This window comes from Apodemus sylvaticus, chromosome 23 (genome assembly GCF_947179515.1).
Source record: "Apodemus sylvaticus chromosome 23, mApoSyl1.1, whole genome shotgun sequence".
Taxonomy (NCBI): domain Eukaryota; kingdom Metazoa; phylum Chordata; class Mammalia; order Rodentia; family Muridae; genus Apodemus; species Apodemus sylvaticus.
The window spans coordinates 28,069,793-28,093,865 of NC_067494.1; the positions used below are offsets into that span (position 1 = coordinate 28,069,793).

The 24,073-nt window shown below is 40.3% G+C and overlaps 1 protein-coding gene across 2 annotated transcripts in view; it reads left to right on the forward strand.

Annotated features, from left to right (window-relative positions):
- Grm1 (glutamate metabotropic receptor 1) overlaps positions 1–24,073 on the forward strand; it is a 382,764-nt gene that overhangs the window by 700 nt on the left and 357,991 nt on the right. The gene's annotated exons all lie outside the window — the stretch shown is intronic.

The following is a 24,073-nucleotide window of genomic DNA, read 5'->3' on the forward strand; positions in this document are numbered from 1 at the left end:
GTAGGCACTATATTTGGGGACGAAAACTACCAAGAGCCAAGGAATTGTCTGGTTTGTGTCCAGGAGCATAGTGAATGTAGTCTCTGTTTATTTCTAGCACAGCGGGAAGCTGACTTTACCCTTTGCAGTGCACGCCCACCTAGGCAACGCTTTTTAGCTTCTTTCCCCGATAATTACACTGCAGTAAAACCATATTCCAGGGTGTTTCTAGGGTAGGAGGAAAAGAAAAGATATGGAAACTGCATGCAAAGGTGGTCAGCTGAAGATTTGACCTACAGGTCTTAAGGTGGTGTGCCCTGGTAGTCTGTGTTTGAATTTGGTAGAGTTATTGGTCTCGGACACAGGTACTGTATTTTCCTGCAATGAGTGGTCAATGGTGTCCCAAGCTTAACGGACTAATCAAAGTGAGTAATTCACACCACACACACACACACACACACACACACACACACACACACATGCACACATGCACGTATACACGCATGCGCGCACTCCGCTCCCAGTCTTTTACTGTGCATTTGAAAGGTGAGCTTGTAAGTTTTATTTGTCTTAGCTGAAGGTTAGCTCTATTGTTCTTTGGTGCGCCTAGTCTCCCGCACACACAAAACTTTCCTGGGACATCCATTCATCCTCTGCAGAATATCAGAAAAGCCCATTTTAAATCCTGGAATACCTTACATACAAAAAAAAAATCAAATATTTTAAACCATTTGTTTATTTCCCTTCCTCTGTGTGCCAAAATCATACACCCTTCTCTTCCACCTTGTTTATATAAGAAATGCTGCTGAGAATAACTTGGAGGTGAGTTTGGGTTTAGAATCTTCAACATCATGACCCTGCTCTTCAGAATTTAAGGAGAGACCAACTGGAAATCTCCAATAAGAGGACAGCAGATACAGATTTAAAATGGCTTTTTAAAAATCAAGTAGTCTGACTTGAGGTTAAAGCTTTGGTTTTTTTTTTCCCCCACAGAATATTATAGATGTGAATTCTTGTAGACTTTTTACATTAAAGATTGCTTCCTGTGTTCACCAAAGCTTATATGGAGTTTTGGATATAATGAGACTTTTTACTCCATTGATTCTAACTTCTCTAGAAAACTGAGTACCTGGCTATAATTTAATTTCTAAGACAACAATTCACAAATATTGAATTGACATGAACAAAAGATTGAAAAGTATCACATTCCTATTTCATAAAATCAAAACAGTAAAAAAAGGACATAGCTATAGCTTCATTGAAAACTGCTCAATATTCAGTTATTAACGTGGTTATAGGCTTAATGTAATACATGCTTTGATTGATAAAGAGAACAGAGTTTTCAAAACAAACTAAGGTCATGTAGATTTACACATGATTTCAGACTTGACTGATGGGAAAAGGAAACACAAACCTTTATGTTCCCCTATTTTTGTTCCTGAGTCCTGGTTTTTAGTGATGCCTTCTTAGATCTCTTTTGCACACAATTTGTTTAAACCAAAATTTAAGTCCAGCAGTAAATTCCTTACATTTTAAGTCTTAATGCTAATTTACTATGTTTGATTTTTATAGCATCTTCTAGTACCCAGATAGAGCCCTTTGAAAATCCAAGTTATAATGTGTGAACTCTCAGCACTGGAGAGATCAATCAACAAGGAACAGCAAAACCCAGACTGAATGTGATTCACTTGAATATTTAGTATGTCTACTGCTCTTGACCTTAGTCATTGGTCAATATCAGAATCTTACCAATATCAGAAATATCAGTCCTTTCTTCAGGAGGGGATAATAGTCAATCATTTTTATAAACAGCTTTATCTTTCATATTATGTTTTACTTGGGGGAGGAAACCAACAGGAGACCCTCCTCTCTTATGTCTGGTTTCCAAAAGCATTACTTTGCCAAAATAACCGATAATCATGATTGTCTTCTGACAAGAGGATCATGTTTTGGAAAAGAACTGGACTTGGATTTCTAGCTTTTTTGTGGAAGTGCATACCTTGATGTCACCTGCGTCTTAGCTTGGGTCGCTTTGTTTCCTTTCTGCCTCCTGATTAGAGCTGTCTGGCAAAGTCTGCGTCTCCACACCATAATTAATTCTAGGGCACATGTTGCTCACATAGCCCCATCAGAGATAACTTGGGCATTTATTATCAAGGTTGCACCCCCCCCCTTGGTCACTTGCGTACACTATCTGTCTTCCTTTTAATGGGATTTGGTTTCTCCTTCTACAACACCTATTACCTGTGAAAACCAAATTGCTTTTGTTCTCTTTGACCTCCAAAGAAATTTTATTTGCGCTTCTTTGGGTGAGGACTAACTGAGACATTGCCCTCTGCTTCTCAGGGACTGCGGTTGGAACTTCCTTGGTTCACTTAATAATTTTCCTGCCTTCAGACTGATGGGGTCACATGCTGGTGACAGTTTTCTGTTAAGAAGCTGTGAAGACCACATACCACGGCTGTCTCTGCCATCTGGGCACTGTTCAGTAAAGGTGACTGCTGGTCCTAATATTTCAATTTGGAACTTAGAAATCCTGGGGCCTCCAGCAACCTTTACCTCTCCTTTCCAAACTACTTACTCAGTAGTCAATTTACCACTGTTTCTTTTATCAGGAACAAATCTAGTACAATTCACATCAGAAACACCTACACTATCATACTTTAATTTTTATAATTAATTTTGATAGCCTTAAAAATCATAGGATGGGATGTTTGTTTGTTGTCCAAGTTGTTTTATATTAAAATACCATTTTATTTCACATTGAAATATGCTCTGATGTATTTTCTGTTTTCTTTTTCACCATTGGAATTTAGTAGTTGCATTCTTTAACTTGGTTTTCAAGCTTCTATTACTTGTATTGAACTCCTCTCAATGACAACTATCATTTTAACTGACATGAGGGACACAGTGCACAGAGTTCCTTCAGTGGAAGCCCAAGAAACAGTTGCTGATTGTTCCCTAAACACTAGGGAGGATGTAGGGGAAGAGGGATGTTGGATGATCAGACTCGTTTATGTACCGATAAAATTCAGATCCACTGTGGATGCTCACTTGAAATGTGTGTCTTTAAATATGTGATACGGAGAGTACTAAAATAGCCACTTCTAAGAAGACTATCTCAGCCAAGGACATTTTATTCTATTCTTCTGATGGAACAAAGATTGCTGGGCAGAAGTCAAATCAATCATTTCAAGAGGTTGTACAAACCAGCTTTTAAAAGTAACAATTTCAGGTGGTTAAGTTCAAAGCTTTGAGAACGTTCACTGAGGTGTTCTTTGAGTTTATAGCTTCAGCATAACTTTAGGACAGGATTTGTTTTCAGTTGCTTTGAGACTTTTGTTTAAGAACTTTTGTCTCAGGTAGGCAGAGAAGCAGTGGCTTTAATGTCCACATCCTGTTCTGCAAATGTCTACCTTAGGGTGACCTTTTATTGAGCTGGAAGCCATTGTGGTGCTACATTTCTTCTGACTTGTACCTACATTTTGTATACAATTGGCCTTTACTGGGGCATCTTTTCCATATCTGACCTTTTTTTTTCTTTTTTAGGAACATTTTTCCATTTTATATAAAACAATTTAAAATCAAGTATCAGAGGAAAATCTTTCTAAGTCATAGATACATAAATTAAGCATGTTTTCCCCACAAATTTACATATACTAACTTCGATGTGAGTGTATCTACTGTCATAGTTTCTACCTGTTTTCTGGCATCTTTAGACCTTTACCGCCTTGATTGCAATCTATTTCTTAGGAAGTTCTTCCAATAGATTGTTCTATTTTATCATATAGCAAGGAATAGGGGTGTTTTGAGAGATTATTTAGACTGACAAGTTAGAGATGCTAAGCCTACCACCACGCTTCCCTGGTTCATGCTCTAGACTGTTTAATGTGATATGTACTTCAGCAAGATGATTTCAGAAACAGAACTGCACATGACTCTCGGTCCTCCTGAAACTGACGCCCTGAAGTTTCTCCAGCCTTTCTCTCTCTATGACTAAGAGGCTTTTGAGACAGCCCAGATTCCTCTCCTAGGTGAAATTTATCACCAGAGAATCCTCTCCTCACCAATTCACTCAATCATCTGTTCTATTTTTTGTTTGAAGCAGGTGTAAACACAAATGAATATCTCAAAGTTTCTTTAAATCTCGTGCTATTAACCATAGCCATATCCTGCTACCTTCTATCCCTAAGCATCTGTTACTTTTTGTTACTATTACTAGTATTATATTCAAGAGTAGAAATGTGGTGCTTTCCACTTAAATGCAAAGTTAGTTTTCTTACATCTGCCTTTGTAATCTAGAAGTACATTCTGAGATGCTAATTCACCTGGGCATCCCGACTCTTTGTTGTCAGGTGGTAATAACAGACACTAAACCCTGACTCTGTGACCTGCTTCCTGGATGCTGGCAGCATTTAACCAGGTTGATGTGAACTATCCTGACAGTATGTCTTTCCATTCCAAACCATACCACCTGGTAGGTACATAAATACCTAGGAGTAGTTTAAGCCAAGAGCCACAGTCTACATGTGCAACATTTGCTGCACAAAAACTCTAGGGTTTTTTTGAGAGATCTCAGCTATCAGGGAGTCTATAGTCTAAAGAGGGTAGGGTTGGCCACTTGTGAAATAGTCAACAGACAGATACTATTTATTGCAGCTTAGCCATTTGTAAACACAAATTTATAAATGTTTAGGAAACACTGAAAGAAAATATTTTGGTATAATTTTTAGCTGGAGACAAGGGCATTTTGGTTCAGATTTTATTTGGGAATATAACACTTGTAAAAACTACATAATCACTGAAAGTCTACGACCAGGGAAATAAACAGATGTAATTGCTTGGAGTGGTATGTTGGGGCCAGGAACTAAAACTAAAGGCAAGAGTGATTATTGTTGGATTCCTTGAGTCTTTATGAACATGTAATAGAGGGTCTTGTCATGATTCAGTTGGGGTTTCAAGTAAATCATGCCCAAGCCAAATTCAACCTGATTCAAAGAGAACTGACTTGAACCTGTCATTAGCAAGAGAAAGAGTCAAAAAGACAGGGAGACACTTAATTTGTGACTTACTAAAGGTGTTTGTATCCATGCAGAACATTGTAGTTCATTCACCTATATATTTTATGCTAGGTTATTAGTTTCCTCTAACCCAAACCTTTCATATTCTTTGTTTTACAAGGTGAATTTTGCAAACCAGGCTACATAATTTCCAAATTTCCACCAGAGAAAGGGAACTAGACATTTTATTTGAATACACAAAGTAATCATAAACTTTATTTGTCTGGATATAGTTTATACATATTTTTACTTCAAACTGTCCTGGGTTAATACCTTTGAATGTTTACCTTTGTTTTCTTTTATATTGGCTATATTTATCAAACTCATTTTCTAAGTGCTAGCTTTAATTGTCAACTTGACATAGCCTAGAATCCTCTGAGAGGAAAGGCTCCACTGAAGAATTGCCTAGATTAGATTGACCTGTGTGCATGCCTGTGGGGAACTGTCTTGAGTGTTAATTGATGTGGGAGGGATCAGAACACAGTAGTTTGCTGAGTATCTACAACCAAAGCGGGTCAAATTCATTGTTCACACTATTCTGATTTTTACATTGGAAGAAACATCTCACCATGATTGTCAATTTCCATAGAAACTGTAACTGAAAAAAACCAGATTGAAGGCAGGATAACCAGATTTGAAGCCTGTCAAAATGATCTCTTTCTCATCCCTCTGAGAACTATGATCAGAGTTTGAATTTATGTAGAAATATTTACTTATTTCATATACTCTTAAAAATTCTTTATAAATGTCCACACCTTAAATTTTAACTTATGTGAAATATGTTTTATTCTTACAGGAATATTTTCTTTCTTAACCTGGTGGTACTGTTATACCAAATCAAATAGTAATGTTTTTATAAAAATGTTTATACAAATCAAAGAATTTATTGATTCAAGGAGAAACTTGGTGCTAAGAATTGCTCATGTATTGATTTTAGGATTTTCTCTTTTGAAAACTTCATAGCCAATATGTTACTGGTTCAGGGAAACATGGTTAATTTTATAAGACATCCTTAAGCACTTCAAATAAAAGCCATAATTGGCAAGTAAAACAAAATAATTTGAAGAACATAAATTCTTCGGTTACCAAATAACAGTTCTTTTACTTTTAATATCAGAGTCCCATAGTGTCCAGGATTCACTACGTAGCCAGAGTGACTCAAATATTAATTCTCTTGCTTCAACCTTACAAGCATTAGGAGAATGGGCACCATATCTGGATTATTTCCCTTCTGATGGAATTTACTAATGAGTACATGAGCCAACTATGAAATCACATACTTTTCTAGGTGTTAAGAACATAACTTAAAATAACAATGACAGTCACTGTTATCATCACTACTGCTATTCTTATCATAAAGAGTCTTAAACTATTACAATAACTAGAAGTGAATAGGTTGTTCTAGGCTGTTGGATTTTTTTTTTTAAATCACATTTGATCAGCTTCTGAAACAGATGCCCAAAGGACTCTGAGGAAGACTGTATGCATCTCAGTTTTATTTGTCAACTAAGAATGATGCTTAATGTTGTATTACTGATTGTACCACAGTATTTTGCAAAACAAGAAACTGAATTACACATCCGCCATTCAGTTACGTTTATTAAACTTCTAGCAGAGGCATGGGGATTTCTCAGCCCCACAGTACTGAGCAAGTTAACAGTATCTGGATTTTTGATCCTCCCAACCCAGAATCTGAGGAATAAATGAAATTCATGGTTAAAAGTACAGAATCTGGTATAGGTTTCAGAAAACATTTTCGTGTTTCAAATGAATAAACTAGGGCTATACGTTAATATCAACAATACACCCAAGACCATGGCATTCATTGGTAGCAAAGCCTGTAGTAACTGAAATTAAAGCCATGGTTATTTAGAGCTCACATGACCCATCCTTGCAGACTGCTCATACATGATGCTTTCATCCTCAGCACCAAGTTTCATTGGACCCAACTGTGCTGCTGCACTTCATCAGCTCCTGAGAGACATCTTGCAAACCCATTCTTACAGCTGGGTGCCATCCTGCCAGTGTTGACTCTTGTTTTATTTTTAGTGGACTATAATATTCATTGATATAATCTTTATCTTCGTTGTTAGTTGAAATCAATTCCATGTCCTTTGCCTTCACTCCTGTGGCCCACTTCCCCTGACCACATTCTGGCGTCTTGGTATTACAAAATGCTCCCTACTTTGAATTTGAACCTACAAATAACAAAGAGTCTTTAAATAGCACAGTTGCCTTCCTTCCTTCCTTCCCTCCTTCCTTCCTTCCTTCCTTCCTTCCTTGATAGTTATTTATTTTTTTCTTATTCACTTTACATCCTGATCACTGCTCCTCCCTCCCTCTCCTGGTTACCCCCTCTCACAATCCTCCTCTCATCCCCCTCTCCCCTTCTCCTCTGAGTAGAAGGGGCCTCCCCGTGTATCCCCCTCCCTTGACACTTCAAATCTCTAAGAGGCTAGGAACTTCCTCTCCCACTGCGGCCAGACAAGGCAGCCCAGCTAGAAGACCATAACCCATGTACAGGAAACAGCTTTTAGGATAGCCCCTACTCCAGATGTTTGGGACCCACATGAAGACCAAGCTGCACATCTGCTACATATGTGTGGAGAGGCCTTGGTCCAGCCCACGTATGTTGTTTGGTTGATGGCTCAGTTTCTGAGAGCCCCAAGGGTCCAGATTAGTTGATTCTGTTGGTCTTCCTGTGGAGTTCCTATCCCCTTAGGGGCTGCTGTCACCTGAGTCCCCAAGCACAGTCCTTTGTTTGGCTGTGGGTGCCAGTATGAGTCAGTTGGTGGGAGGAGCCTAACAGTGGTTTCTTTTCCTACTTCTTTTGTTCCCAAGTTTCCTGCTCCAACCTTTCTCATATCCATGAAGGAGCTGGATGACATTTTTCCCCTTTTACTTAGTCTGGCTCTGGTCTTATATCTGAGCTACTCTATCCTGTTATTTGTGCGTGTTAACCATCTTATAGATAGGTCATCTTATGTCATAGGTTTAGAGAAAGGAAATTTTCAATTCTGAGTAGTTATTCCATATAAATTTGCATTTTGAGGGAATTAGAAATCAGTCACTATTTTTCGTCCATTAGGGATGAAAGGTACACAAGAAAATCCCATAGTTTTATTGCATGGATGTGACGCAACAGGAGAGCTTGATAAAATGTTACATGCTTTTATTTTTCTCATGTTTCCTACTAACTGGAATTAAAAGTCTCTTAGCATAGGTGAACCTTCAAGTAGAGGTTGTGGGGATATTTTGGGGTGGGAGTGTGAAAATAAGGAGAGAGGTATGTCTTAATGATTTTCTAACACTGATCTGCAAACCCAATTTTATCCTTTCACAATAATTATATCTACTGACTATGTCCTTGAGTATGAGCCCTTTGGTTAGTCAGTGTGTTACATGGTTTCTCTATTAGCTGATTTATCTATCTATCTATCTATCTATCTATCTATCTATCTATCTGTCTGTCTGTCTGTCTGTCTGTCTGTCTGTCTGTCTGTCTATCTATCTATCTATTTATTGAGAACTATGGTAAGGCTGTCCAGGAATTCTTGAACTAAGCAATCCTCTGATTACACCCTCCTGAGTAGGTGAGTGCCTGCCATATTTCATACTATTTTGTGTTTAAAGCAAAGGAAAGAAAAAACGAAAGCAATAAGCCAATTGTCAATAGTATGTTCAACATTTACAGTGAAGTTCTTAAGGTGATTTTGGGTATTGAAATAGTGAAGATGCTTTACAACAGACAACTTGAGACCTGTGTTCCTGAACAAATAAGCAGACCACTTGCTAATTTCACTTTTTGTCAACAAGTATTGCTTTGTTGGTAAAGAAGAAGTTGTGGTCAGATTTCTAAAGAAAATGAATGCTTAGTGGGTGCTTTCTTGGTACTAGATGTCTGCTATAGTGATGAAAGAACGGGGATATGGGGGACAATAGTCCTTCTATTTCATTCACATCACAGTGATTAACATTCTGCTTATATAACATGGTTGTAGGAACAGGTAGTAAATAGGGAGGTCACAGAAAGTAGAGTGTCTAGGGAAAAGAGTGGGAAGAAGGATTTACAGGGGCCTCGTAGTGGAGGTAACATCTATGGTCCACTCCATCAGAAGAAGATGAGAAGTAATACTGACATAGAAGACGATTAGTACCCAAGGAACTAAAGAACTTGCTGATTATGGAGAATAGGAGTGAAGAAGGGAAGAAAGGCCTAGGTCATGGTGAGATAATACTCGTCAAACCAAGGAATTCAGACTCAGACTGTATACCGTACAAATGATGAACCAACGAAGAGTTTTAGGCACAGAGAGAATGGGATGATATTTTTGTTTTGGAAAGTGGTGCTTTAGAAACCTTTAGAGACTAGAGTATGAAAGGGACTCATGGAAGATGTGATTGGTTGGAGTATGTGATCAAGAAACACAACCAATTTAGTTAATAGATTAATTAGTCAAGAGATGTTAAAAGTTTCTATAAAGAGAGTGTCAATGGAAAGATACAAGAGAGGATGAACTTGAAAGACACAGGGTAGGTGAGTTGAGATCTAATGCCTGAGAAAATTTGAGGGTCAAAGGGAAAGAAGTCTAGAATGGCTCCAAGCATGGCATTTTGTAGAACCAAGTATGAAATAAATGTAGGCTGGTAGAGTCTTATGCATTTATGGGAAAATGAAGCCAAGAGATTCTATAGTCTCAATATCTGGAAAGGGAGGTAGGTTTGAGATTTTACAGAGGACTCTGAGGCTAGAGAGACCCACAACATAGGATTAAACTGTCCAGAGACAAGAAATAAAATGAAGAGGAAAGACAGTTAAGGGATGAACTTTTGGGAAAATGAAGAATGAATAAGATAATATAGAAAGGTAAAAGGAGAAATATGAAGAACCAGAAAAACTAGATATTGTGGAGCGTAAAGGAAAAGAGGGTTGGATGTAAATACAACTGACAAGAAAGGCGCTAGAAAAGCAATGCCCTGTACTAGTGTTATTTTAATTCTTGGATGCTACTTTAACAAAATAACTGAAATTGGATAACTTATGAACAACACTAAGTAATTAACTCATTTAATTATTTCTATTTTGAGACAGGGCTTCATGACATAGCCCTTGATGGTCTGGAAGGTACCATGTAGACAGGGATGGCCTTAAACTCATAGAGATTCATCTGCCTTTGCTTCCTGAGTGATGGGATTAAAGGAATAAGGCACCATGCTTGGCCTTAAACAACATAAATTAGTTATCACAGTTTTAGAGGCTGAGAAGCTCAAGAGGAAGGTAACAGGAGTTTTGAAGTCTGGTTAGGGATGTTCTCTAATTCCATGACTTGCTGTATTTGTCAGAGTGGTAAACTTCATATCTTCCCATGGCAGAGAGTTAGAAGGGTGGGTAGAGCTACAGTAGTTCCTTCACCATTTTGTAAGGCACTTGTCTCGTCAGAAGAACAGAACTCACTTAACTTTCATACTTCCCCAAAGGCCCTACTTGAATACCACCACAATGGGGATTTAAGCTTTATTCAACATGAATAATGAGGGACTTTCAGACCATAGCAAGTAGCCTTCTCTTTTGCCTAGCCTCAAGCCTTGCAGTATTCATTGACCTCTAAATCCACTGGCAGGGCTGGGGTTAGAAGAAACTAGAGCCAGATGAAATGCCATCTTGTTCCTAGAAAGCCTGAGAGGGAAAGTATAGGGCACAATGGCAGGTAGGAAGGTGGAGATACTCCATGGGCTTGCCAAGGCACAGCAGTTTTAAAGGCTTCCAGATAAGAGTGACTGGAAAGGGAAGATCTGAAGATAACCCACGAAGCAAGGCTGCTGAGAAAGCAAGGAGAGATCTCGTGTGGCCATTCTTCCACAGCTATTCCTCAGAGAGGGAGCGAGCTACGTTTGAGGAAGAGGAGGAAATGACTGAAGACAATATTTGGTGGCCTACACTGATCCAATGGAAAGATAGAAACTAAAAAACCCAGCTGAGAAGGCTTTATGGAGGGCTCATCTGAGATCACAGGGCATAGTTTCCACAGTGTTGGTAACATGATTTGATATTTTTTTTTTCATCAAGGTACAGCCCCAGACATAAGAAAAGGGTCCCAGCTTTCCTGGCAGTTCATTATCTTGGTTAGATGCTTGCACTGAGTCCCGGTTACCAAAATCTTCCTCTGTTTACCAAAGATCAAAGCCTAGAATTATCCTTTATTCAGCCCTTGCTGCAGACCAGGTGAGAGAATTGATGATCATTGTGTCTTTACATTGTCATCTGCAGCCTCCCTCTCTTCACAAAATTAGGTTTCCAGAACATCATGTACCTGGCTTTGCTTAGTCTTCCTGAAGAATTGCCTTTTCTAAACTGTGCATTACCTTTTTTTAATTTATTGAAGGTTGGATTATAAATATAAATAACAGTAAATTTTTCACATTTTTGTTAAAAACACTACTTACTGTGCTTTTCAATGCTCCTTGGATAAATTCCATTGTAAAAAACAAAAACAAAAAACAAAGCCTTGTACTCTTTAATTCCAGGAAACCACTTGATAACACACCATTTCCTGATTGGTCATCAGAGTATCACACTTACTATTTTTCTTTTCTCTATGAGGAAACTGAAGACTAAATATTATGCTTAATCACAGGAAATGTTCTAGTTTAAATGAGTAGATGCTAGCTTCTTCTACCACAAAACATTTTTTTCACACTCGATTTATAATTGCAAAATGCTTTTATTTTATTTTGCAGAGAGCCAAATGCTGGTTGTAGCAATTCGAATAAGAGTGGTCCCCATAATCTCATAGGTTGGAATACTGGGTCACTAGGGAGTGGCACTATTTGAAAAAATTAGGAGGTGTGGCCTTGCTAATGGAAATCTGTCCCTGGGGGTGGGTTTTGAGGCTTCAAAAGGCCTAGCAGCCTTTCTTCCTGAGCCTGCAGATCTGGTTGTAGAAATCTCAGCTACTTGTTCAGCATCATGTCTGCCTGCATGCAACCTTGCTTCCTTCCATGGTGATAATGGACTGAACCTCTGAAACAATCAGCAATCCCCAGTTATATGCTCTCCTTTATAAGAGTTGCAGTGGTCAGTGTGACTTAGATCACTGATTAAGGACCCCGGAAGTTCAGGAAAGAACAGAGAAAGTTAGGCGATGGATAAAACACTTGTTCCCTCTAAGTAACTGAACAGTACTTTACAGATTAATTTTCTCCTGAGGGTGAGAAGAAAGTTTGAAAGGAGTTTCTATAAATTCACCAGGACTGTGCATGGTGAGTCTTTCCAGTACTGTGCATGGAAAAGAAAATGTTCTAGAAATAATTTCATTCTCAAACACAGAACAGACAAGTAAGTAAGTGCAGCGAAGGTCCCAGAATGCTCCTAGAGAACATCAGCGAAGAAAGGGCTGGTGGCCCTACCCTGTTCCATGATCACTACTCAAGCACTCTTCTCTACAACTTTTCTGTATAGAAAAGTTTTGTGCTGTGAGGTGACTCTCTCCTTAAAGTGGCAACTGTGCAAACAGGAAGACCAGAGTTCAATCCCCAGTACCGACTTAAAGCCTGGAGCAGGATGCAGGCCTCTCACTTGGGGATCCCCAGCGGAACCTTGGATCACAAAACAAAGAAAACAAAAGACAAAAGACAAAAGCAGGAAGGACTTGGGGAAAATGGAGATTAAATGAGTGGAGCTTGGGAGGAGTGGAGCTGAACAGGATTGGAAGAAAGAGAGGTGGGGGATCGGAGGAATCAAAATGCATTGGACATAGACTGAAGGTATGGAAAGGAAAAGGTAGTTAAGAAGGAAACATTTACCAGGCAGTGGTGGTGCACACCTTTGATCCCAGTGCTTGGGAGGCAGAGGCAGGCGGATTTCTGAGTTTGAGGCCAGCCTGGTGTACAGAGTGAGTTCCAGGACAGCCAGGGCTATACAGAGAAACCCTGTCTCAAAACACCAAAAAGAAAAGAAGAAGAAGAAGAAGATGAAGAAGAAGAAGGAGGAGGAGGAGGAGAAGGAGGAGGAGGAGGAGGAGGAGGAGGAGGAGGAGGAGGAGGAGGAGGAGGAGGAGGAGAAGGAGAAGGAGAAGAAGAAGAAGAAGAAGAAGAAGAAGAAGAAGAAGAAGAAGAAGAAGAAGAAGAAGAAGAAGAAGAAGAAGAAGAAGAAGAAGAAGAAGAAGAAGAAGAAGAAAAGGTAACTTTAGCCTTTTCCTCTACAAGTGTGAAATGGCCTCTGGTACTTCATGACAAGCAGAAACTGCAAACCACAGTTATATCTCATGATGGCCATCTTCCAACTACTACAATTATTTCAGCATTTGGCTTTACTGAGTGTGTAAGTAGAGTCAGTGCCCACAATGCAATCTTCTGTATCATCCTCACTTGAGCCTACAGGATTTAATATAGTATTATTGTTTATTATTATTACTATTACTACTACTACTACTATTATTATTATACTGTTATGATAACATGTCAATGTCGCGAACCCCCTGGTCCAGCAAGAGATAATGCGACACCAGGGAGTTTTCTTCCTCCAAGCAGTTTATTCAGGAACCTTGAACAAAGCTTCTTCTTCTTCCGGGGAGTGCCCACCAACCCTTTTTATGCTGTCCCAAGATCAAATCAGGTTAAGCCCCGTGGGAACTGCTGGTAGGCTGTCTCTAAGCAGAAGGGGCAAGAAGCCGCAGGCTTTCTAAATACTCAGGGGCCTTCTGCCAGCGAGGGGACAGAAGGCAGAAACTTTTAGGTGCAGCACTTAGCAGCTTCCTACATGTCAAAAATACCTAATAGTTCTTTATTTTGTCATAAAGGCCTATAAATTAAAACACAACAGGCAGAGGAGGGATTATGCATTAATGTATGCAAGAGGTGAATTATACTTTGGGGTAGTGGTCTAGAAATGCCTTATTGGAGACTGCATTTTCTTCTCTGCCAAGTACTAGCCCCGGGCTTGGAGAGGGGTTCTGAGTGTAGGATGTCTGGGAGCAGCGAAAAGAACAACTCAAAGTCAAATTGTGGATCCAAGCTGACGACCTGTGCTCTTGATACAGCTTCTCCAGTCGGCTTCTATGTTCTGCTTTCTCTCCGGAGGTTTCTGTCTATATTCTGCTTGCTTGCTATTCTAAGAGAGCTCTCTGTTCACATACTGTTTGCTTGTGTGTGTGTGTGTGTGTGTCCATTCTCCAAGTAGTTCTATTTTTTTTTCATCCTAAAAAATTATTTCTATAGCTCATCTCCTGCAGAACACAGGTCCAGTCTTTTATTTTTACATATCAATCCAATCATTTACTACAGGTTATACTTTAAATTATCCTATAAATCAGCATCTTTGACCCCAGCCTTTGATTAGGAGGTGGCAAGCATACATTTCCCCCCCTTAACACTGCAAAAGAATTCAGAGATCTATCTGCCTTTGTGAAGCACGAAAGATAAACTAATTGGGTGTGACCCTGCCCTGAGATTACCATTTCCACCAAGTCTGAGCCTAACCTTCCTTTGTTCTAGAGCTATCAGGAACTCTGGAATCTATGCTTTTGTAATCATAAACAAAAACCTTAGCTGGGTGGGATCTCCTGCAATCACCAAGCCCTAAATCTCTTTATCTCTTTCCTTAGTTTTCTAACAAATTGTCTCACAGCTTAACTGCTTTTTCTTCCTTTAGATTTATGAAGCCCCTCATGTAATTCACATCGCATCCTTATTTTTTGCACAGTTGAGAAATTATATACTTTTGAAATCATGTATTTAGAGCTCTTTCCTATAGCCTTAAGGACTGTCCTGAAGGTCCCAGTGTTTACCATTTTGCTGAGACATAGCCACACCCTCAACTCCTGGACTGCTGTTTCTAATTATTATGGATTCACTAAGGTTAACAGGGTGGACATTCTTCAGAAGGAAAAGAGTCCTCTACTGGTAGTGGGTATAGAAAATATGTTCATTATTACACAAACAAGCCTTACACACCACGACAGCCATGGACATTTGTGGAAGCTCACACCGGTCCCTGTCCTAGGGGCAGAAACCATGTCACTCAATTCCCACCAAGGCCATGCCAGGCTTGGCATTTCTCTGTGGTGCGTGCTCAGGTTAAGTTCAACCTGTGAGAGCCTTGCTCTGTGATTTTAAAGTAAAATCTCACTTGAAAGCAATTGCTTATTAAAAAATGGAAAAAAAACAGTCAAGGGAGTGATGAATTTTTGAAGTGCTTATGTACTTCCTTTCAGCAGGCTATTTTTAGGCTCTCTAGGTGCAGAGCACGAATCCTCTGCAACTTCAGTGTGCCGATGGATCATCCAGCTTCCTGAGGCACAGGTTCTGACTGGACGGGTCTGGGCTGGATCCAAGGGTTTGCCTTTCTCAGAGGTTTTCAGGTGCTCCTCCACGGGCCACACTGAGAACAGCCCTTTGTGCTTCTGAGCTGTTGATGACAATACGCATGCTTTATGTCACATATTTATGAATAATCTCCTTCAGAGTCATCTGTGTGTGTCAAATGTCACAATATCTGATGTTTTGCGTCTCTAAATTAAAGAGAAAAATGACTTTAAGAACGTACAATCAACATTTTTATCTATTCATTGTCTTTTTTTTTTTTTTTACTCTTTAATGATTTAAAAAATAATGCAAATAACTGCTCTGTGTGGCCCCGTAGTTATTTGGTTTTTCTGGTTATATGAATGTCTTTACTCAGGAGGCTATCTATCCCTGAAGTAGAGTATCACTCCTGGTCAGGTGTGAACTGCTGCAGGGTAAGGCCTCAGCTTGGGTTTGGGCCCTAGCATCTTCCCAGCATAGACCAGTAGTGCCTTTCACCTTGCACACACCAAGTAAGGTCTCATCCGGGTGAGGTCAGGAGAGCTTTTTTTCCAGTTTACTCTCTACTTTGGTAAAGGTTTTGATGACTTCAGAGCTCCCATGCCTTCCTCCTTCTTAATGGTGTAAAGAAGAATGACAGACTCCTAACTCAGTCTTCAAAACCGAGAAACTACGGAAGCATTTGTTTTCCTGTTAAAGTCTACGTGCATTATTTTTCTTTTAATTTTTCTTCATAAAAGTGAAATATTACAAAGAGGAATTTAATTACTCTCATATTTTTTTGTAGGTGGATTCTTTTAAAGATAATATTCATCTTTAACCTTTCTCATAATTGTGGGAAATTCACCACGTTTGTTGTCAGTTAAAACCATTGGCTGCTAGTTTTTTCTTCCTTTGTATGAAGATTGGGAGGGATGTGGAACCTTGTATCTCACTTAGACTGGGTGCCAATGAGCAGCGAGGTATGGCCGTACAGTATGGCAGGGTGGGGTTTCATATTGCCTCATCGTACAGACATCCCCATTGCTAGGCAGGTGAGGAACTAACTTCTTTCAGTCTTTTCACTGAAGAGTTGGCCACACCCTTCTTTCATTGTTCCTGTGAGGGCTGGGAAGCGCCTTGAAGCTTGTATCAAGCAGAGTGAGTTGCATCCCATTCTAATACATTATCACTATAGTTTCCTCATTTTCTCAAATAATTGCTTTTGGACCCATGCAATTCCCAGCATGTTATAGGCAACTGCCACTATACATTTTTCAGCATTAAAAAAAAAAAGATAGACTTTGTTGCGGTTGTCGATTAATGCTGCTCAAACGGGGGGGGGGGAGGGGGGCATTTCTTGCTCCCTGCCTCAATGTTCTGGGTTCAATATGCCTTAAAAACACTTCCAAACCTCCATGTGGCTAACACCTTCCCTCCCCTATTCTTGAGTTAGAACTTACTAAAATCTATATCCATCTTTGTTGACCTAGACCCAGTCAGGGAGCCCCCTGGGGCCTCTCTTCCTAGGCTCTTACATGTTGGCTGTCTCTGCCTTCTCAGGCATGGAAGCTATCCCCCCTCCAACTCTCTCCCCCCCTCCCATTCCCCTCATGGCGGTTCTCTTCTTCCCTCCCCCTTTAGGAATTTTAAAAGTCCCACCTCTGTCTCTCTGCCCAGCCATTGGTCACCATCAACTTTACTTACCAATCAAAACCAACTGGGGGCAGGGTCCCTCAGTGTCTTACCTGCAGACATGCAGATTCCCTTCTAATTTGGGGGACCAAAGTAACCTAAGTAACATTAGACCAAATCTACAACAGGTTTTGAGTTGAAGGAGATACGTTTTAACATTCCCTGGTTTGGAAACTTCTAGGTTAGATGACTTGTAAAAAGGTTGCCTACAGTTACTATGGGAGGTAAGTCTTTTGTTGGCGGCTGCTTTTGCTCTCTACACCCCCTGGAGCCTCTCTTGATCATTTTGCCTTCATCTCTTCATATGTTCTGCCCACTCTCTGATTTTCCTCCAAGCTTAGTCTCTGTAGGTTGGCTTAAAGGGCAAGCCTCAGCTTCTTGTCAATCAGCCTTCCAATTCACCAGTTTATTCTATAAGCACACTTCCTGCTGAACATCGGGCGGTGTGCTAGTCAGCAGGTCTTGGAAATGAATCCAGCTGTGTAGATTTCAATAACATTCGGTAACAGGTAACTATCTACAGTAAATTATGCATGCATTTTGTCCTAGTATGAAAATGGTACCTATGCTCCAGGTTTAATGGGCATGCCATCACTCTTGCTATCCTTTGAGTCCAGAAGGAGAGAGAAGGGAGGAGAGAAGAGAGGAGAAGAGGAAAGCAAGGGAGAAAGAGGGAAAAGCAATCTTACCTTGCCACATCTCTGACAAGGGGGAGAGGCCCAAGGAGAGGCAGGCTAGTTCCCCTCTGAGAAGTCGGTTATAATAAGTGGCATAGGAATGGCGACTCAGATGAGAGCTAATCTTGCAGATGCAGAGGCAGACGGAAATGGAATTGCTCGTGAGTGAAGTCACGTGACTATGTGCTTAGTAAAGTGCTAGCAGGTGCACAGGAAATGTACCTCTTTAATATTTCGGAGGTAAGAGGTACTAGAAGGGAGCGGTGGAAGAACTGATTGAGAAGTGGACCCAGATGTCAGAGTGCGCAGAATCTTCATTTGCATAAGTCTTCTATGCAGTCAACATTTTGTAAATTTTTGCCAAAGTCTGGTAAACAGAGACTGATTGGTCTTTTGCTTGCCCCTCTTGTGCTAGAAAATGACTCTTTTGCAAAGAAAGTACCTCCTTTGCTTGCCTAGCAAAATGTCCTTAAGTATGCTGTCCGTTTATATTTCTAGCATAGCATACATATTTGATCATGAGACGGATCTGGGTGATTGCATTGCAAGGGTTTGCAGCTTCAGCTGCAGCCTCTGTGGACATGTGGCTCGCCTCTCTGTGAAGCAAAAGGCATATCACAAGCTGCCTTCTCAGCTGTGAAATGCCACTACTTAGGTCACGTGGCTCAGATTAAAAAAACTGCCAGAAGCAACGCCTTCTCCTTGGCGGAGAGGCGTGCCACCTGTCACCCAAAGCTGCCGTCCCCTCTGGCATCACGCACGATTAGCTAGGCTACCCTTGTGCATGTGGGGAGGCTGTGTTCTCTGCCTCTTGCATCTGTGGCATCAAACACGAGTAGAATTCAGTCTGATATTAATTGAATTAGAGAATATTCTTCATATTACCAGGACTCAAGTCTTCATCCATAAGAGTGGGCTGTTGTTCACAGGAGACACTTCAATGAAAACATTAATTTTCTTTCATGTGAAAGATGGCATATGACACGCTTAATCCTACCCAGCACCTAACTGTGATGCCACCCTTGGTGACAGGCTAAGGTCACCCTTTATGCCACTCCTTCAATAGCGTGCATGGTCTCAGAGCACATTGCCAGGACCAGTAGAGAGACCTGGCTTCATCAAATTTTATGGCACATAAAACAAAAGCTATAATTCATGTCTTCATGGGCAGACAAAGCATCCTGTGCAAGGCAACTAAGTTTAGATTTCTTCCATATATGTGAAGGTCTAACATGATGTAAGTTTCCCCAAAGTGCTTGGTTAGTATTTGTCAGATGAATCATCAAAGGGTACACTTGTGAAAATTAATAGGCATTTGGTCCACCTAGAATTTTGAAATCTGTCGCTTCCTATTTCTCTATGAAAGACCTACTGAAAAACCAAGTATGCCTAAGTATGCCTTCAGGAAAAGGTATGAGTTTTTCCTGATATAACAATACCACTTGGGCACGTGTGTGGTGCTAAAGAGCTTTTAAAAAATAACCTCCCCTGCATTTCTGTGTGGTTCAATGAAAGATAAAAGCCTGCATTAGAATATACTCTTTCCTAAGGTATGCCAACTGTGGTCGTTATTTTGCCATTGTCTCCACGTATGACTTAGCTTTCTGCGTCCACCCCACTCCCATCTCAGCCTCAAAGAAAGCCCTGGGGTTCTAATACCTGTACTGGGAAAGAATCTGTTCTGTCGACATCTTGATTTCAGTCTTTTAGCTTTGAGAATTATGAGATGGTAGAGAACATTTCTGGTTTTTTCCTCCGCACTATGTAACATTTTATTATAGTGACTCTGGGACACTAATAAACATCAGACGTTACTATGATGTAAAGCTACTCTTAAGTAATCCCCTGTAAATAAAAACAGAACACAAAACAAAACCTACCCCCACCCACAGCCAAGCACAACTAGTCTGTTAGGTGCAATTGGAGTTCATCTACGTATGCACTATTAATCACTTATCTGTTCCCCTCCCCCACCCCAAAGGCCCTTCACCTCCTGCTCACACGTGGTGACTTCCCTCAGATATCTATTATGGATACGATTGACTCTAGGTGTTAACTTTTCTCCTGGGTTGAGGAATGCCCAGCTAGTTCACAAGGCATTCTTTCTAGCTTTGTTTATGAGGATGCTTCCTGAAGAAACTGGACTTTGATCAGTGGGCCAAGTAAGGAAGATCATGCTCACCCAAGGTGGGCAAGCTTCACCCAAACCGTGGAAGGTCCCAGGAGCACAGAGAAGGAGAAGGAAAGTGAAGTTACTCCTGGTCTGCAGCAAGAGTGCTCTTGTTTATCTCCAGACAATGGATTCTGGGATTCGTACTTGCCCATTAGCTTCTCAGATCTTTTGTCTCAGAGCAGGAATTATATTAGCAGCTCTCCTAGTTCCTATAGGGACATCCAGCTATATAACAGGCAAAGCTATTGTCAGCAATTTGAATGGTACTTAACTGAGTATGAAAATGTAAACCACCGCTATAAAGACCATACTACTGCAAGCTAGGAAAAAAACAATCAGGTCTGTGTCACCAACAGACATGTTCCTTGTGCCTGGAGAATCACCCAGTCCAGCATTATCATTTTAAAGAGGATAAAGTGAATGGACACCAGCTCTTTCCCTTTCAGCTCTCTTCATGTATTTGAATGTGTATTTTCTAGAAAAACCAATGCTCCTCTCTAGAGCTCACTCCAGATTGGACAGCCACAGAGGGAGGTGTGGTCAGAGGGAGAGGTATCTCTACACTGATTTGTTTTCAAATGTATTTGATTTATTTTGAAAAAAAAAATTCAAATACGGTGACTGTGGCAATGGTGATTTAAAAGATGCCACTTTTCAGTGTCCAGAAAAATCCTATAATTAAAAAAGCAATCATATCTACATTTCTAGAATGAGGGGTATTTAGCAGTGAGGAGAGTGGAACACTAGTTAGTTCTCTCCCTGGCAATGTCTGGCGTTTTAGTATTGGTGATTCCCCTGCATGTTTTGATTTGTCAGTGATCATAACTAATTGTTGAATGCAGAAGGTGCACACTGACCGCTGATTTTCCGGTGGACTGCTAGTTGATACGCAGGCCGGCTGTCTTCATTGTTCTTCATGCTTCTGTGGGCATATGGTACCGAGATCCCTGGCTGGATGTAGGAAGAACTGGGCTGATTTGATTGAACCAAATAAAGCCAAATATCTGAGAACCTATAATTCTGTGAGACGTGACACAAAATTGTGGCTTCAGAGTAGAGCATCCCTGACTGTCCCTTCCAGGAAAGGATCTCTTCAGTCTTCAATCTCCAGAGTTAGTAGCTTTCTAGTTTCTAGTTCTTTCATTTGTAGTTTCCAGTCAAGCAGACACACAGCAAAATGCATGGTTGGGTATGCAGAAGAAGACTTGATGAGTAGACAAGTCTCTGGAGCCGATCAGACCTGGATTCTCACCCTACAGTGTAATAATCGAGTTCTTTGACATTAGAAAGGTCAGTTAGTATTTCTATCCTTATTTCTTGTGTCTGTGAATTGAGAATTATAATAGATTTTTTTTTTTGAGACAGGCTCTCACATTGTAGTCCAAGCTAGCCTAGAACTCACTGTGTAGACAAAGCTGGTCTTGAACTCACGGCAATCCTCCTACCTCAGTATCCTCAATTAGATACAGGATTATAAGCAAGAGCCACCATACTCTATGGTTATATATGTTTCTAGTGTGATTCAGCACGATGGGTGGCATGTATTAAACTGAATACACATAAGGAATATTATGTGCCTATATTCTTCATTGTGTGATATGTTCTTCATTGTGTGATATAGTCTTCATTGTGTGATATAGTCTTCACTGTGTGATATGTTCTTCATTGTGTGATATAGTCTTCATTGTGTGATATATTCTTCATTGTGTGATATAGTCTTCATTGTGTGATATATTCTTCATTGTGTGATATATTCTTCATTGTGTGATATATTCTCATTGTGTGATATAGTCTTCGTTGTGTGATATAGTCTTCATTGTATGATATGTTCTTCATTGTGTGATATAGTCTTCATTGTGTGATATAGTCTTCATTGTGTGATATATTCTTCATTGGTGACAGTCTCCTTTGTTCAGGCCCTCTGAAACTGACACAGAGGTTATTAGTGAGGAAAAAGTGATTTTACATGGAAAGTAATCTCACGTGGAAGGTTTCCTATATGATATCCAAGGTATTTATCTGCCTCTGTTCCAACAGTTTTTCCTTGAGGAATCGTGTGGGCACGTTGTGAGTGACTATAAACCACGCCGAAAAACTGCCATCTTGCGGTGTTCAGTTGGGCCTTTTTTGCAAAGGTCATCTTACCTGGGCTTCTTGACTACTTACACGCCCTCATGGCAGGGAGGGTTACAGGACCCTTTATCTGGGTATCTGGCTACTCCATATAACCTACGGCATGCACCAGTGTTTTAACTGTACATGGCATCAGAGAGAGGCTAGAACATACACACTGGGGAGATGGAAGGAGGGGATTCCATCCATGTGGTTTTAAGGAATCCCATATCCAGCGGAGTAAAGGCTTTTCAGGAGCAGCCTGCTGGAGGAGAAGCATCCATACTCTTATAACTCACCCCTCATGTATGGCTGTAAGGAAGGACAAGGAGATCTTGGTTCTCCAGAGTGGACTTTGGTGAATTCATGCCTTGTTTTGCCATTGGGACTGTAGAAGAAGGGGTAGTTGATGCCTACATGTTGCTCTGGGAAGGAATTTATCAACAGGGCACTACACAAAGATTATAACCTGTTGTGTCAAGGTTAGCTTTTACGAGTGGTTCTTGAGGAGAAAAGCCAATACTATAGGACATTTGAAGGACAGCATTATTATTAATTTTCACTTGGCTTTAGTTATAAAGACATGGATAGCATTTTCTAGTGGTCTGTGATCATCCTCAGTAGTCAATATCATCATTCTTTTCTAAGCACCCTTATGTAATCTGCTTGCTTTCATACAACAGTGGCTTCTGTTCTGCACAAAGGAAGTGAGGTAGAACGGGCTGAAATAATATCAATAATATCACCAGGTAGAAAGCAGATATTTGCAGTCCTGGTTATAACTGTGTATTTAGTCAAGGTTATCTACAGTCACATTAGAGACTATATCTAAAGTTGTCTAAAGAAAACTTATGGCCTGTTTCTATATATTAAAGGAAATTATGAGGATGACTTACAGTTTGCAGCCCAACTAACCCAACAATGGGCAACTGTGAATGGAAAGTCCATGAATCTAGTAGTTGCTCAGTCCCACAAGGGTAGGTGTTTCACTGGTCTTCTATATAAGCTGGAATTCTGAAGAAGCAGGTTCCCACAGATGTGTTGGCAAGTAAGCGCAATCGGGTGAAGAAGTAAGCCTTCCTTCTTCCATTGTCCTTATGTATGGCCTCCAGCAGCAGGTGTGGGTCCAGATTAACCATGGTCCATGTATCATCGTTGCCTAGATCTAAGCTGTTCTCTACTTTGAACATCCTCTTCCCTAGGCTGGCCTTGACCTCAGACACCTGCTTGCCTCTATCTTGTGTACCATCTCACCTAGGCCTAAGCTTTTCATGGCCACTATGCCTCAAGATCCCAATCAAAAGCCTGTGTCATCCCATATCAAAATCTGAATCAAAAGCCTGTTTCTTTTAGCATCAAGATCTGGATCATAGGTATATCCTCAATTTCTAGACTGCAGTTCATTCCAGATATAGTCAAGTTGACAAGTGGGAATACCCATCACAAACTGTCTTTGAGTATAACATATATCTTGCCTTTTACATGGCTCTTGGAACATTTATCACATTTCCAGACTTCAAATACAAACTACAAATGTTAGTTGAAATTAATTGGACTATCATAATATAGGAAGTGTTTCACAAATTCATAAGTTGGTGATAAAAAAAAAGATATTACTGTTTAAGGGAGAAAAAGATGAGCTATTTGGGAATAATTTCTGTACCTAAGCTTTCACCAACATATACATTGATTCCCCCTTCATGAGCCATAAATTCAGTGTTTAGTTTACATCATATGTTCTCTACCGTTGCTTACATCACTTTTGATTATACACCAGAATCTTCTCGGGGACTTCAAAATGAAAAGATGCCCGGGTCAAGCTGCTGGGGCTCTGTTGGAACCTGGAAAGGCAGCTGTGCCCAATTGCCTAAAAAGAGAGGATGAGGTAGTTAGGCTCTAAGACTATGATAAACACCACGAACAAAAGCAACTTGAGGAGGAAAGGGTTTGTTTGGTTTACAGGTTACAGGTCATCATCTAAGGAAGCCAAGGCAGGAATCTGGTGGAATCAGGAACTGAAGCAGAGACTATGGAGAAATGTCTATTACTGACTTGCTTCGCATGGCTTGCTCAGCTGGCTTAGTTCTGTAATTCAG